Here is a 14,552-nt window from a genome sequence, read left to right on the forward strand (position 1 = left end):
GGGGAGGACATCATTGTGGTGGACAGTGGGGAGGACATCTCTGTGGTGAACAGTGGGAAAGATGTCCCTGTGGTGGACAGAGGGGAGGACATCCCTGTGGTGCACTGTGGGGAGGATGTCCCTCTGGTGAACAATAGGAAGAACATCTTTGTCTTGGACAGTTAGAAAGACATCCTTGTGGTGGTCAGTGGGAAGGATACCATTTTGGTGGACAATGGGAAGGACGTCCCTGTGGTGGACAGTGGAAAGAATGTTCAGTGTGGTGGACAGTGGGGAGGACATTCTTATGGAAGAGGGTGGGTAGGCCATCCCTGTGGTGGACAGTAGGGAGGATTAAACTGTTAAACTGTTAAACAGAGTTAAACTGTTGGGAGGATGACCCTGTTGTGGAAAGTGGGGAGGATTTCACTGTAGTTTACACATGGGATAATGTCCTTGAGAATAGTGGTGAGGACATTTCTGTGAGGAGGTCGACCCTGTGGTGGAAAGTGGGAAAGATGTCCCTGTGGTGGATAGGGTGGAGGACAACTCTGTAGTGGACAGTGGTGAGGACTTCCCTGTTGTGCATAGGAGGATGTCTCTGTGGTGCACTGTAGGGAGGATGTCCCTGTGGTGGACAGTTGGAATGACGAACCTGTGGTGTACAGTGGGAAGGATGCCCCAGTGGTGGACAGTAGTAAAAACATCCTTGTGCTATACAGGAGGATGTCCCAGTGGTGGACAGTGAAGAATCATCCCTGGGATGGACAGTGAGGTGGACATCTCTGTGTTGGACGTTGGGATGAATGTATCTGTGGTGGACAGTGGGGAGGATGTCCCTGTGGTTAACACTAGCGAGAACATCTCTGTTGTGGACAGTGGGAAAGAAGATTCTGCAGTGGACAGTGGGGAGGACATTCCTTTGGTGCACAGGAGGATGACACTGTGGTGGACAGTGGGGAGGATATCAATGGGGTGGATAGTGGGAGGATGTCCCTGTGGTGGACAGTTGGGAGGATTTTTCTGTGGTGGACTGTGGAGAGAAAGACACTGTGGTGCACAGTATTAAGTCCTCGTGGTGGAGAGTGCGGAAGGTTTCACTGTGGTGGACAGTGGGGTAGATATCTCTTTAGTTGACAGTGTGGAGGACATCCCTGTGGTGGTCAATTGGGAGGACACCTCTTTGGAGGAAATTGGGGAGGACGTCTCTGTGGTACACAGGAGGATATATTTGTGGTGGACAGTGGCGAGGACATCTTTGTGATGGACTGCTTAAAAACTGTTTTTGTGGTGGAAAGTGAGGAGGACATACCTGTATAAACACCTAAGGAGAAAAACATGTGTACTACATTAGTTAAAGACAACCATTGGAGAGCGAAAACACTAAATGCAAGTTACTTGTGTAGTTTGAGTTGAGACATGTTCTTTTGATTTTGTTATAAAGAGTGTATTAGCCAGCCATGCATTATCCCTTTTGTGGACAGTGGGAATAACATTCCTCTGGTGGACAGTGTGTATGACATCCCTGTGGGAGACACTGGGGAGAATGTCCTTGTGGTGGACATTGGGGAGGACATCCCTCTCTTGGACAGTAAGGTGGACATCCCTCAGTGTATGGAGGATGTCCCTGAGTGGAGAGTGGAAGTCTTCCATGTTGAGGACAGTGAGGAGGACATCCCTGTGGTGGACAATGGGGAGGACTTCTCTCTTTTGGACAATGAGAAGGACATCCTTGTGGTTTACAGTGGAAAGGACATTCCTGGGGTGGACAGTTGGGAGGAAGTGCCTGTTGTGAACAGTGGGGAGGCTTTCAGTGGAGTGGACAGTGTGGAGGACATCCTTGTGGTGGACAGTGGAGAGGATGTTCTTGTGGTGCACAGGAGTACGACCCTGTGGTGAACAATAAAGAGGATGTTTCTTTTGTGGGCAGTGGGGAGTATGTCTCTGTGGTGGACATTTGAGAGGATGTTCCTGTGGTGGACAGTGGAAAGTACTTGCCTGGGGTGTACAGTGGTGAGGACATCTCTGTGGGGGACCGTGAGGAGGCCTTACCTGTGGGGGACAGGGAGGAGGCCTTACCTATGGTGGACAGTGGAAAGGTTGTACCTGTGGTGGACAGTGCTGAGGACATCCCTAAGATGGATAGTAAGGAGGACTTCCCTGTGGTGTACACTGGGAAGGATGTCCTTGTGGTGCACAGGAGGACACCCCAGTGGTGGACTGTGCTGAGGATTTCAGTAAGGTAGACAGTAAGAAGGATGTCCCTGTGTGATGGACAGTGGGGAGGACTTTTCTCTGGTGGAGAGTTAGGAGGAAATCCCTGTGGTGCACTGTAGGGAGGACATCCCTGTGTTGGACAGTGGGGAGGATTTCAGTGGGGTGGACTGTGGGTAAGACATCCTGTTGTTGAACAATTGGGAGGACGTTCCTGTTGTGCACAGGAGGACATCCCTGTGTTGGACAATAAGGAGGCCCTCCCTGTTGTGGACAGTGTGGAGGACATCTCTGTGGTAGAAGTAAAAAGGACGTCCCTGTGGTGAACAGTAGGGAGAGGTTCCTGTGGTGGACAGTGAGAAGGACTTCCCTGTGGTGGAAAATGGTGAGGACATCTTTTGTTGGACAGTGGCATGAATTTCTTGTGTTGGACAGTGGGGAGGACTTCATTGTGGTTGACAGTGAGGAGGACATATGTATGGTGGGCTGTATGGAGGCCGTCTTTGGGGTGGACAGTTGAGAGTATGTCTCTATGATGGAGAGTGGGAAAGATATCTCTGTGGTGGACATTGGGGAAGACATCCCTGTAGTGGACAGTGGGAAAGATGTCCCTGTGGTGAACAGTTGAAAGGATGTACCTGTGGTGGACAGTGCTGAAGACATCCCTAAGATGGATAGTAAGGAGGACTTCCCTGTGGTGTACACTGGGAAGGATGTCCTTGTGGTGCACAGGAGGACACCCCAGTGGTGGACTGTGCTGAGGATTTCAGTAAGGTAGACAGTGAGAAGGATGTCCTTGTGTGACGGACAGTGGGGAGGACTTTTCTCTGGTGGAGAGTTAGGAGGAAATCCCTGTGGTGCACTGTAGGGAGGACATCCCTGTGTTGGACAGTGGGGAGGATTTCAGTGGGGTGGACTGTGGGTAGGACATCCTGTTGTTGAACACTTGGGAGGACGTTCCTGTTGTGCACAGGAAGACATCCCTGTGTTGGACAATAAGGAGGTCCTCCCTGTTGTGGACAGTGTGGAGGACATCTCTGTGGTGGAAGTAAAAAGGACGTCCCTGTGGTGGACAGTGGGGAGAGGTTTCTGTGGTGGACCGTGGAGAGGACGTCCCTATGGTTGACAGTGAGAAGGACTTCCCTGTGGTGGAAAATGGTGAGGACATCTTTTGTTGGACAGTGGCATGAATTTCTTGTGTTGGACAGTGGGGAGGACTTCCTTGTGGTTGACAGTGAGGAGGACATATGTATGGTGGGCTGTGGGGAGGCTGTCTTTGGGGTGGACAGTGGAGAGTATGTCCCTATGATGGAGAGTGGGAAAGACATCTCTTGGTGGACATTGAGGAGGACATCCCTGTGGTGGACAGTGGGAAAGATGTCCCTGTGGTGAACAGTGGGAAGGATGTGCCTGTGGTACACAGTGGAGAGGACATCTCTGTGGTGGAAAGTGAGGAGGACATCCCTGTGATGTACAGAAGGATGACATTGTGTTGGACAGTGTGGAGGACATTTCTCTGGTGGACAGTGAGGAAGATGTCTCTGTGTTAAACAGTTTGGAGGATATCTTTTTCTTGGACATTGATGAGAACTTCCTTGTTGTGGACAGTGGGAAGGACATCCCTGTGGTGGACAGTGGGAAGGATGTCCCTGTGGTGGACAGTGGGGAGGATTTCACTGTGGTCGACAGTGGGGAGGATGTGCCTGTGGTAGACAGTGCAGAGGACATCTCTGTGGTGGATAGTGTGGAGGATGTCCCTGTGCTGTACAGAAGGATGACATTGTGTTGGACAGGGTGGAGGACGTTTCTGTCTTGGACAGTGAGGAAGATGTCTCTGTGTTAAACAGTTTGGAGGATATCTTTTTCTTGGACATGGATGAGAAGTTCCTTGTTGTGGTCAGTGGGAAGGACATCACTATGGGGACAGTTGGGAGGACGTTTCTGTGGTGCGGTGAGGAGGATGTCCCTGTGGTGGACAGTAGGTAAGATGTCCCTGTGCTTGACACTGGGGAGGTCGTCTTTGTGGTGAATATGAGGATAACACTGTGGTGGACAGTGGAAAGGACGTCCCCGTGGTGGACTGTGGGGAGAACTTTTCTGTGGTGGTCAACGGAAAGGACACCACTGTGATGGACAGTGGGGAGAACGTTTCTTTGGTGCACAGTGGAGAGGACATTTCTGTGGTGGACAGTGGGGAGAACATACCTGTGCTGGACAGTGGGAAGGACATATGTGTGCTGGACAGTGGGGAGGATGCCCCCATTGTTGACAGTGGAAAGGACAGCTGTGGGGGACAGTGGAGAGAACGTTGCTGTGGGGCACAGGAGGATGTCCCTGTGGTGGACCATGGGGAGCACATCCCAGTGGTGGACAGTAGAAAAGATGTTTTTGTGGTGGACAGTGGGTAAGACATCCTTGTGGTGGACTGTGGGAGAACTTCTCTGTTATTGACAGTGAGGAGGACGTAAGTATGTTGGACAGTGGGGAGGATGTCTTTGTTGTGGACAATACAGATATGTCCCTGTGGTGGACAGTGGGAAGGACATCCCTGTGGTTGACTGTGGGTAGTCCTTCCCTGTGGTTGACAGTGGAGAGGACGTCCCTGAGGTAAACAGTTGGGAGGCTGTCCCTGTTTTGGACAGTGGAAAGAACATCCTTGTGTTGGACATTGGGAGGATTTCTCTGTAGTGGACAGTGGGAAAGACGTCCTTGCGGAAAGTGGAGAGGATATTCCTATGGTGCAAAGGAGAATGACACTGTGGTGGACAGTGGGAGGATGTCCATGTTGTGCACACGAGGATGTCACTGTGGTACACAGTGGAGAAGATGTCCCAGAGGTGGACAATGGGAAGTATGTCCCTGTGGTTGACAGTGGGGAAAACATTCCTGTGGTGGACAGTGGGGGTGGACGTACCTGTGGTGGAACGTGGGGAAGATGTTCCTGTTTTGAACAGTTGAAAGGACATCTTTGTCTTGGACAGTGAGGAGGACTTCCTTGTGGTCAGGTGGGAGGATGCCCCTGTGGTGGACAGTGAGGAGTAAGTCCTTGTTGTGAATAGGAGGATGAAACTGTGGTGGACAGTGGGGAGGACATCCCTGTGCTGGACAATGGGGAGGACATTTCTGGGGTGGTCAATGGAGAGGATGCCACTGTGATGGTCAGTGGGGAGGATATTTCTTTGGTGCACAGTGGAGAGGACATTTCTGTGGTGGACCAAGGGGAGAATGTCCCTGTGGTGGACAGTGGGGAGGAAGTCCTTGTGCTGTACAGTGAGGAGGACATCCTTGTGGTGGACTGTGGAGAGGAATTCCTTGTAGTTGACAGTGAGGAAGACATAAGTGTGGTGGACATTGGGGAGGACGTCTTTGTGGTGGACAATATGGAATATGTGTCTGTGGTGGACAGTGGGGTGGGCATCCCAGGGGTTGACTGTGGGTAGGCCTTCCCTGTGGTGGACACTGGGGAGGATGTCCCTGAGGTAAACAGTTGGGAGGATGTCCCTGTGATGGACAGTGGAAAGAACCTCCCGGTGTTGGACACTGGGAGGATTTCACTGTAGTGGACAGTGGGAATGACGTCCTTGTGGAAAGTGGAGAGGACGTTCCTATGGTGCAAAGGAGGATGACCCTGTGGTGGACAGTGTGAAGGATGTCTTTATGGTGGAGAGTGCGGAGGACATCTCTGTGTTGAGCAGTGTTGAGGATGTCCCTTTTATGCACATGAGGATGTCCTTGTGGTGGACAGTGGGGAGGACATCCCTGTTGTGGAAGTGTGTAGGACATCCCTGTGGTGGACAGTGAAGAGGATATCCCTGTAATGGACAGTGGGGAGGATGTCCCTGTGGTGGTCTGTGGGGAGGATATCACTGTGGTGGACAGTGGGGAGGATGTCTCTGTGATAAATAGTGGGAAGAACACACCTGTGGTGGACAGTTGTGAGGACATCCCTGTAGCAGACAGTGGGAAGTACATCCCTGTGGTGGACAGTTGTGAGGACATCTGTGTTTTGGACAGTGGGGAGGACGTCCCTGTGTTGGACATTGGAGAGGATGTTCCTGTGGTGGACAGTGTAGAGGAAGTTTCTGTGATGGACAGTGAGGTGGACATCTCTGTGGTAAACAGAAGGATGTCCACGTGATGGACAGTGGCTAGAATGTCCCTGGGGTGGACAATAGGGAGGACATCCCTGTGGTGGACAATGATAAGGATGTATCTATGGTGGACAGTGCAGAGGACATTTCTGTGGTGCACTGTGAAAAAAATCTCTGTGGTGGACAGTGGGGAGGACGTCCTTGTACATGGAAGGATTTCACTGTGGTGAATAGTGGGGAGAAAATCCCTGTGGTGGACAGTGGGGAGGATATACCTGTGATGGACAGTGGTGAAGATGTCCCTGTGGAGGTAAGTGGGGAGGATGACCCTTTGGTGGAAAGTGGGGAGGAGGTCCTTGTGGTTGACAGTGAGGAGAACATAGGTATGGTGGACAGTGGAGAGGATGATTTTGGGGTGGACAGTGGGGAGTAGGTCCCTATGGTGGACAGTGAAAAGGATGCCCCTGTGGTGGACAGTGGGAAGGATGTTTCTGTGGTGGACAGTGGTGAGGATATCCCTGTGGAGGTTAGTGGAGAGGACAGAGGGCACCCCTTTGGTAGACAGTTGTGAGGACGACTTTGTGGTTGACAGTTAGGAGGACATACATATGGTGGACAGTGGGAGGATGTTTTTGATGTGGACAGTGGGAAGTATGTCCCTATGGTGGACAGTGAGGAGGAAATCCCTGTGGTGGACAGTGAAGAGTATGTCCCTGTGGTGAACAGTGAGGAGGACGTCCCTGTGGTGGACAATGGGGAGGATTTCAATGTGGTTGACAGTGGAAAGAATGTTCCTCTGGTGGACACTGGGGAGGATACCCTTGGGTGGACAGTTGAGAGGACATCTCTTTGGTGGACAGTCAGAAGAACATCGCTGTGGTGGACACTGTGGAGATTGTCCCTGCGGTAGACAGTGGGGAAAACGTCCCTGTGGTGCACAGAAGGACAACACTGTGTTGGACAGTTGTGAGGACGTAACAATGTTGCACAGTGGGGAGGATGTCCCTGTGTTGAACAGTTGGAAGGACATGTTTGTCTTGGAAAGTGAGGAGGACTTCCTTGTGGAGGTCAGTGGGGAGGATGCCCCTGTGGTGGACAGTGGGGAGGACATTTCTGTGGTGGACAGTGGGAAAGATGTCACTGTGGTGGACAGTGTGGAGAAGGTCACTGGTGTTGGACCGGGGGGAGGACATCCCTGTCATGGACAGTGGGGAGGATGTCATGTGGGGGGCAGTTGGGAGGATGTCCCTTTGGTTGACTGTGGGGAGGATGTCTCTGTGGTGGACAGTGGGGAGGATTTCACTGGAGTGGACAGTGGAGATATTGTCCCTGTGGTGGACAGTGCAAATGACATCTTTGTCTTAGACAGTGAAAAGGACTTCCTTGTGGTGGTCATTGGGGAGGATGCTCCTGTGGTGGACAGTGTGGAGGATGTCTGTGTGGTGGACACTTTAGAGAACTTTCCTGTGGTGGACAGTGTGAACTATGTCCCTGTGGTGGAAAGTGAGGAGGACCTCTTTGTGGTAGACAGCAGGGAGGACCTATCTGTGTTAAACAGTGTGGAGGAGGTCCTTGTTTTGGACAATGGAAATGATGTCCCTGTGAAGCAGGGTGGAGGATATCACTTTTGTGCACAGGAGGATGTCTCTCTGGTGCACAGTCGGGAGGATGTCACTGTGGTGGACAGTGGTAAGTACGTCACTGCGCTGGACATTGGTAAGGATGACACTGTTGTGGACAGTGGAGAAAAACTCCCTGTGGTGGAAAGTGGGGAGGATGTCCCTGTGGTGGACAGTGCAGTGGACGTCCCTGTGGTGGACAGTGGTGAAGATGTTTTCATGGTGCACAAAAGAACGTCTCTTTGGTGGACAGTTGGAATAATGTCCCTGTCATGGAGAGTGCGAAGGACATCTCTAAGGTGGATTGTTGAGGGGACCTCCTTGTGGTGCAGAGTGGAAAGCACGTCCCTGTGGTGGTCATTTGTGAGGACGTCCCTGTGAGGGACAGTGAGGAAAATATCCCTGTTTGTGGCCAGTGGAGAGGATGTTTCTGTGGTGGACAGTGGAGAGGACCTCCCTTTGGTAGACAGTCGGAAGGACATGGCTTTGCTGGACAATGGGAAGGACGTCCATGTGGTGTATAGTGGGAAGGACATCCCTGTGGTGGGCAGAGGGGAGGATGTCCCTGTGGTGGACAGTTGGAAGTATGTTTCTGTGGTGCATAGGAGAACGTCCCTTTGTTGGACCGTGTGAAGGATGTTTCTGTCATGGAGACTGCATAGGACATCTCTGGGGTGGACAGATGTGAGGACGTTTCAGGTGTACACAGGAGGATGTCCCTGTGGTGCACACTGGTAAGACGTCCCTGTTGTGCACAGGAGGATGTTCCTGTGGTGAACAGTAGGAAGGAAGTCACTGTGCTGGACATTTGTGAAAACGATCCTGTGGTGGACAGTGGTAAGAACGTCCTTGTGGTACACAAAAGGACGTCCCTGTGGTGGACAGTGTAAAGGATGTCCCTGTGGTGGACAGTGATGAGGACGTTTCTGTGGTGGACACTAGAAAGGATGTCCCTGTGGTGGAAATTTGGGAGGATGTTCCTCTGGTGGACAGTGAAGAGGACGTTTCTGTGGTGTACAGTAGGAAGGACATACCTGCAGTGGACAGTAGGGAGGCAGTCCCTGATATGGACAGTGGGAAGGATGTCTCTGTGTTGGACCATGGAGAGGATGTCTCTGTGGTGGACAGTGGAGAGAACCTCCCTGTGGTGTACACTGGGGAATACGTCCCTCTGATGGACAGAGGAAAGAATATCCCTGTGGTGCACAGTGGTGAGGACATCCCTGTTGTGCACAGGAGGATTTCACTGTGGTGCACAGTGGGGAGGATGTCCCTGTGGTGGACATTTGTTAGAACAACCCTTTTGTGGACAGTGGAGAGGACCTCCCTGTGATTGACAGTGAGGAGGACGTCCGTTTGTTGGACAGTGGGAAGGATGTCCCTGTCGTGGAGAATATGAAGGGCATCTCTGGGATTGAAAGTGGTGAGGACGACCCTGGTGTGCAGAGAAGGATGTCCTTGTTGTGCACAGTGGTGAGGACATCTGTTTTATGCACAGGAAGATGTCCCTGTGGTGCACAGGGATAAGGATATCCCTGTGGTGGACATGGGTTAGGACGACCCTGTGGTGGACAGTGGTAAGGACATTCTTATGGTAAACAGGATGTCTTTGGGGTGGACAGTGGTGAAAATGTCCCTGTTGTGGCCACTAGAGTGGACGTCTCTTTGGTACATTGTGGGAAGAATGTACCTGTGGTAGACTGTGGGAAAAACACCCTTGTGTTGGACAGTGGGAAGGATGTCCCTGTGTTGGACATTGGGGAGTACATCCCTGTGGTGGCAGTGAAAAGGACATCCCTGTGGTGGACTGTGGGGAGGACCTCTTTGTGGTGGTCAGTCAGAAGGATATCCCTGTTGTGGACAGTGAGGAGGATGTCCCTGTGGTGGACAGTGGGGAGGACAACCCTCTCATGGAAAGTGGGGAAAATGTCCCTGTGCTGGACATTCGGGAGGACATTCCTCTTCTGGTCAGTGGAAACGGCATCCTTGTTGTGGACAGTGGGGAGGACCTCCTTCTTGTGGTCAGTTGGGAGGATGTTCCTGTGGTAGACAGTGGAGAGGACCTCCCTCTGGTGGACAGTGAGGAGGATTTCCCTGTGGTGAACAGTAGGAAGGACGTCCATGTGGTGGACATTGTTGAGAACGACTGTGGGAAAAAAAAAAGGCTTGGGGATCCCGCGGTTCCATGCTGTGAGTAGTCGGCTGGGAACGCTCTGGGTTTCTCCAGCTGGAAGTTGGACCCGGCTGTTCATTAACTAAAGGCCTCTCCCTGGCTCCTCACGGTTCCTCATAGCGGCGCAGCCCCAACACACGAGGAAGCCCTTGGGTTTCCAAAACTGGTTTATTCACATGGCGGATCGTGGATGTATCTGGATGCATACCCCTCAAACCCAGGATCGACCTGAGTTAAAAGGGGAGGGGAGAAGGGGGGAGGGGCTGGGGAGGAATGTTTAATCGGCTCCACCTCTGACCTTCAGGTACCTCATTAGTATGTAAATCTCTCTAGGGCCTGTTCGTGCCCTCCACCTGTGTACATGACTGAAGGGTGGAGGTGGAATGGAGATTAGACCTTGTGTTAGGCCCAACAGATGACCCTGTGGTGAACAATGGTAAGAACATCCCTTGGTGGACAGTGGAGAGAACCTTTCTCTGGTGGACACATGGGAGGACGTCCCTGTGGTGGACAGTGAAAAGGATGTCATCCCTTGGTGGACAGTGGGGAGAACCTTTCTCTGGTAGACACGTGGGAGGGCGTCCCTGTGGTGGATAGTGGAAAGGATGTCCCTTGGTGCACAGTGGTGAGGATGTGCCTGTTGTGAAGAGTGGGAAGGACGTCACTGTGTCCGGACATTGGTCCGGACAACCCTGTGTTGGACAGTGGGAAAAATATCCTTGTGGTACACAGTAAGACGTCCCTGTGGTGGACAGTGGAAAGGACTTCCCTGTGGTAAAAAGTGGGAAGGAAGTTTGTGTGGTGGATTTGGAAAGGACAACCATGTGGTGGACAGTGGGGAGGACATCCCTGTCGTGGACAGTGTAGAGGAGATTTCTGTGGTGGACCGTGGGGAGGAACACTTAGTGGTGGACAGTGCGCAGGACGTTCCTGTGGTGGACAGTAGGGAGGACATCCCTGTGGTGTACAATGGGAGGGATGTCACTCTGGTGGACAACGGGGAGGACATCGCTGTGGTGGACAGTTGGAAGGACATCTCTGTGGTGGACATTGGGGTGACCTACATTTGGTGGACAGTGGGAAAGAACATCCTTTTGGTGGACAGTGGGATGGGCGTCCCTTTTGTGGAAAGTAGGAAGGATGTCCCTTTGTGGGTCAGTGGGGAGGATGTTTCTGTTGTGCACATTGGTAAGGACGTCCCTGTGTTGGACTGTGGGGAGGACATTTCTCTGGTGGACAGTGGGAAGGAAGTCCCTGAGTGGACAGTGGAGAGGACATCATTTTTTTGGACAGTGGGGGGTATGTGCCTCTGGTGGACAGTTGAGAGGATGTGCCTTTGGCAGACAATGGAAAGGAGGTCTCTTTGGTGGACAGGGAAAGGACATCCCTGAGAAGGACAGTGGTGAGGACCTACCTCTGGGGGCCAGTGGGGAGTGCGTCCCTGTGATGGACAGTGGGGAGGAGGTTCCTGTGGTGGACAGTGAAAAAGACAGTTCTGTGGTGGACAGTAAAAAGAACGTCCTTGTGGTGGACAGTGGATAGGACATTCCTGTGGTGGACAGTGGGGAAGACTTTCCTGTGGTGGACAATGGGGAGGACGTCCCTGTGGAGGAGAGTGGGGAAGACTTTCCTGTGGTGGACAATGGGGAGGATGTCACTGTGGAGGAGAGTGGGGAGGACCTCACTGTGGTAGATATTGGGTAGGAAGTCACTGTGGTGGACAGTAGGGAGGATGTTTCTGTTTTGGACAGCGGAGTGGATGTTTCTGTGGTGGACAGCAGGGAGGATATCTCTGTGGAGGATAATGGGAAAGACATCACTGTTGTTTTGGGGTGGACAGTGGGGAATATGTCCCTATGATGGACAGTGTGTAGGGCATCCCTGTGGTGGACAGTGAAGAGAATGTCCCTGTGGTGGACAGTGGCAAGGACTTCCCTGTTGTGGACAGTGGGAAGGAACTCCCAGTGGTGGACACTTAGAAGGATGTGCCTGTGGTGGATTGTGGAGAGGACCTCTCTGTAGTGGACAGTGGGGATGACATCTCTGTTGTGGACAGTGGAAAGGATATCCCTGTAGTGCACAGTGATGAGGACATCCCTGTTGTGTGGAAGGAGGATGTCCCTGTGGTACACACTGTTGATGACGTCCCTGTTTTGCAAAGGAGGATGTCCCTGTGGGGCACAGTGGAGAGGATGTCCCTGTGGTGAACAGTGGGAAAACATCACTTTGCTGGACATTGGTAAGGATGACACTGTGGTGGACAATGATAAGGATGTCCTTGTGGTACACAAAAGGTACCACAAGGGTGTCCCTGGGGTGAACAGTGTGGAGGACGCCCCTGTGGTGGACAGTTGAAAAGATGTCCCTGTGGTTGATAGTGCGATGGACGTGCCTGTGGTGGAAGTTGGAAAGCATATCCCTGTGGTGGACTGTGGGGAGGACCTCCCTGTGGTTTACAGTGGGAAGGATGTTTCTGTAGTAAACGGTGGAGAGGACGTTTCTGTTGTGGACAGTGGGAAGGATGTCCATTTGGTGGGCAGTGAGGAAGATGTCGCTGTGGTGGACAGTGGGAAGGACATCCCTGTGGTGGACAGTGCGAAGAACATCCCTTTGGTTGACAGTACTGAGTACGTCCCTATGTAGGACAGTGAGGAGGACCTCATTCTGGTAGACAGTGTGGAGGATGTCCTTGTGGTGGACAATTGGGAAAAGGTCCCTGTGGTGGACTGTGGGAAGGACGTCTTTGTGGTGGACAGTGGGGAGGACATTTCTGTGGTGGACAGTGGAAGGATGTCCCTGTGGTGGACTGTGGGAAGGACATTTCTCTGGTGGACAGTGGGAAGGACATCACTGTTGTGGACAGTAGAAAGGACATCCCTGTTGTGGACAGTGGGAAAGACATCCATGTTGTCGAAATAGGCGAGGACGTCCCTTATTTGGACAGTGGGGAGGACATATCTGTGATTGGCAGTGGGGAGGATGTTTCTGTGGTGGACAGTGGGGAGGAAGTTACTGTGGTGGACAGTGGGGAGGAAGTTACTGTGGTGGACAGTGGGGAGGACATTCCTGTGGTGGACTGTGGGTAGGATGTCCCTGTGGTGGACAGTGTAAAAGATGTTTCTGTAGTGGAAAGTAAAAAGGACGTCCTTGTGGTGGACAGTGGGAAAGACATTTCTGTTGTGGACAGTGGGAAGGACATCAATGTTTTAGACAGTGGGAAGGATATTCTTATAGTGGACAGTGGGGATTAGGTACTTGTGGTGGACAGTAGGAAGGACATCTCTGTGGTGTACAATGGAGAGGACCTTCCTGTGGTGGACATTGGGAAGGAAGTCCCTGTGATGAACAGCAGGGAGAACATCCTTGTGGTGGACAGTGGGGAAGATGTCCCGTTGGTGGACAGTTTGGAGGATGTGCCTGTGGTGGACAGTGGAAATGAAGTCCCATTGGTGGACTGTTAGGAAAACATCCCTGTGGTGGACAATGGGGAGGAGGTCCCTGTGGTGGACAGTGGGAAGGATGTCCCTGTGCTGGACAGTTATAAAAACGTCACTGTGGTGGACAGTGGGGAGTAGGTTCCTGTGGTGTACAGTGGGGAGGATGATTCTGTGGTGGACAGTGGGGTTTACAACCCTGTGGTGGACAGTGTAAAGGATGTCATTTTGGTGGACAATGGGGAAGACATTCCTTTTGTGGACAGTGGGGAGGACCTCCCTCTGGTAGAGTTTAGGGAGGACGTCCCTGTAATGGACAGTGGGGAAAACATCAATGTGGTGGACAGTGGGGTAGATGTCTCAGTTGTAGACAATGGAGAGGAAGTAACAGTTGTGGACACTGGGAAGGACATCCTTGTGGTGGACTGTTGGGAGGACCTGCCTCTGGTGGACAGTGTGGAGGATGTCTCTCTAATGAACAGTGGGAAGGACATCCATGTGGTGGACAGTGGGAAGGATGTCCCTGTGGTGGACAGTGTAGAGGACGTTTCTATGGTGGACTGTGGGGAGGATTACTTAGTTGTGGAATGTGGGCAGGACTTTCCAGTGGTGGACAGTGGGGAGGACATCCCTGTTGTGGACAGTGAGTAGTATGTCCCTCTGGTGGACAGTGTGGAAGACATATCTGTGGTGGAATGTTGTGAGGACATCACACTAGTGGACAGCAGGGAGGACCTCACTGTGGTGGACAGTTGAAAGGACATCTCTGTGGTGGACATTGGGGATGACCTACATTTGGTGAACAGTGGGAAAGAACATCTTTTTTAGACAGTGGGATGGACATCCCTTTGGTGGTCAGTGGGGAGGATGTTTCTGTGGTGGACATTAGTAAGGATGTCCCTGTGTTGGACTGTGGGGAGGATATTTCTCTGGTGGACAGTAAAAAGGAAGTCCCTGAGTGGACAGTGGGGAGGACATCAATTTTTGGACAGTGGGGGGGATGTGCCTCTGTTAGACAGTTGACAGGACATGCCTTGGGCAG

The sequence above is a fragment of the Arvicanthis niloticus genome, chromosome 3 (genome assembly GCF_011762505.2).
Source record: "Arvicanthis niloticus isolate mArvNil1 chromosome 3, mArvNil1.pat.X, whole genome shotgun sequence".
Taxonomy (NCBI): Eukaryota; Metazoa; Chordata; class Mammalia; order Rodentia; family Muridae; genus Arvicanthis; species Arvicanthis niloticus.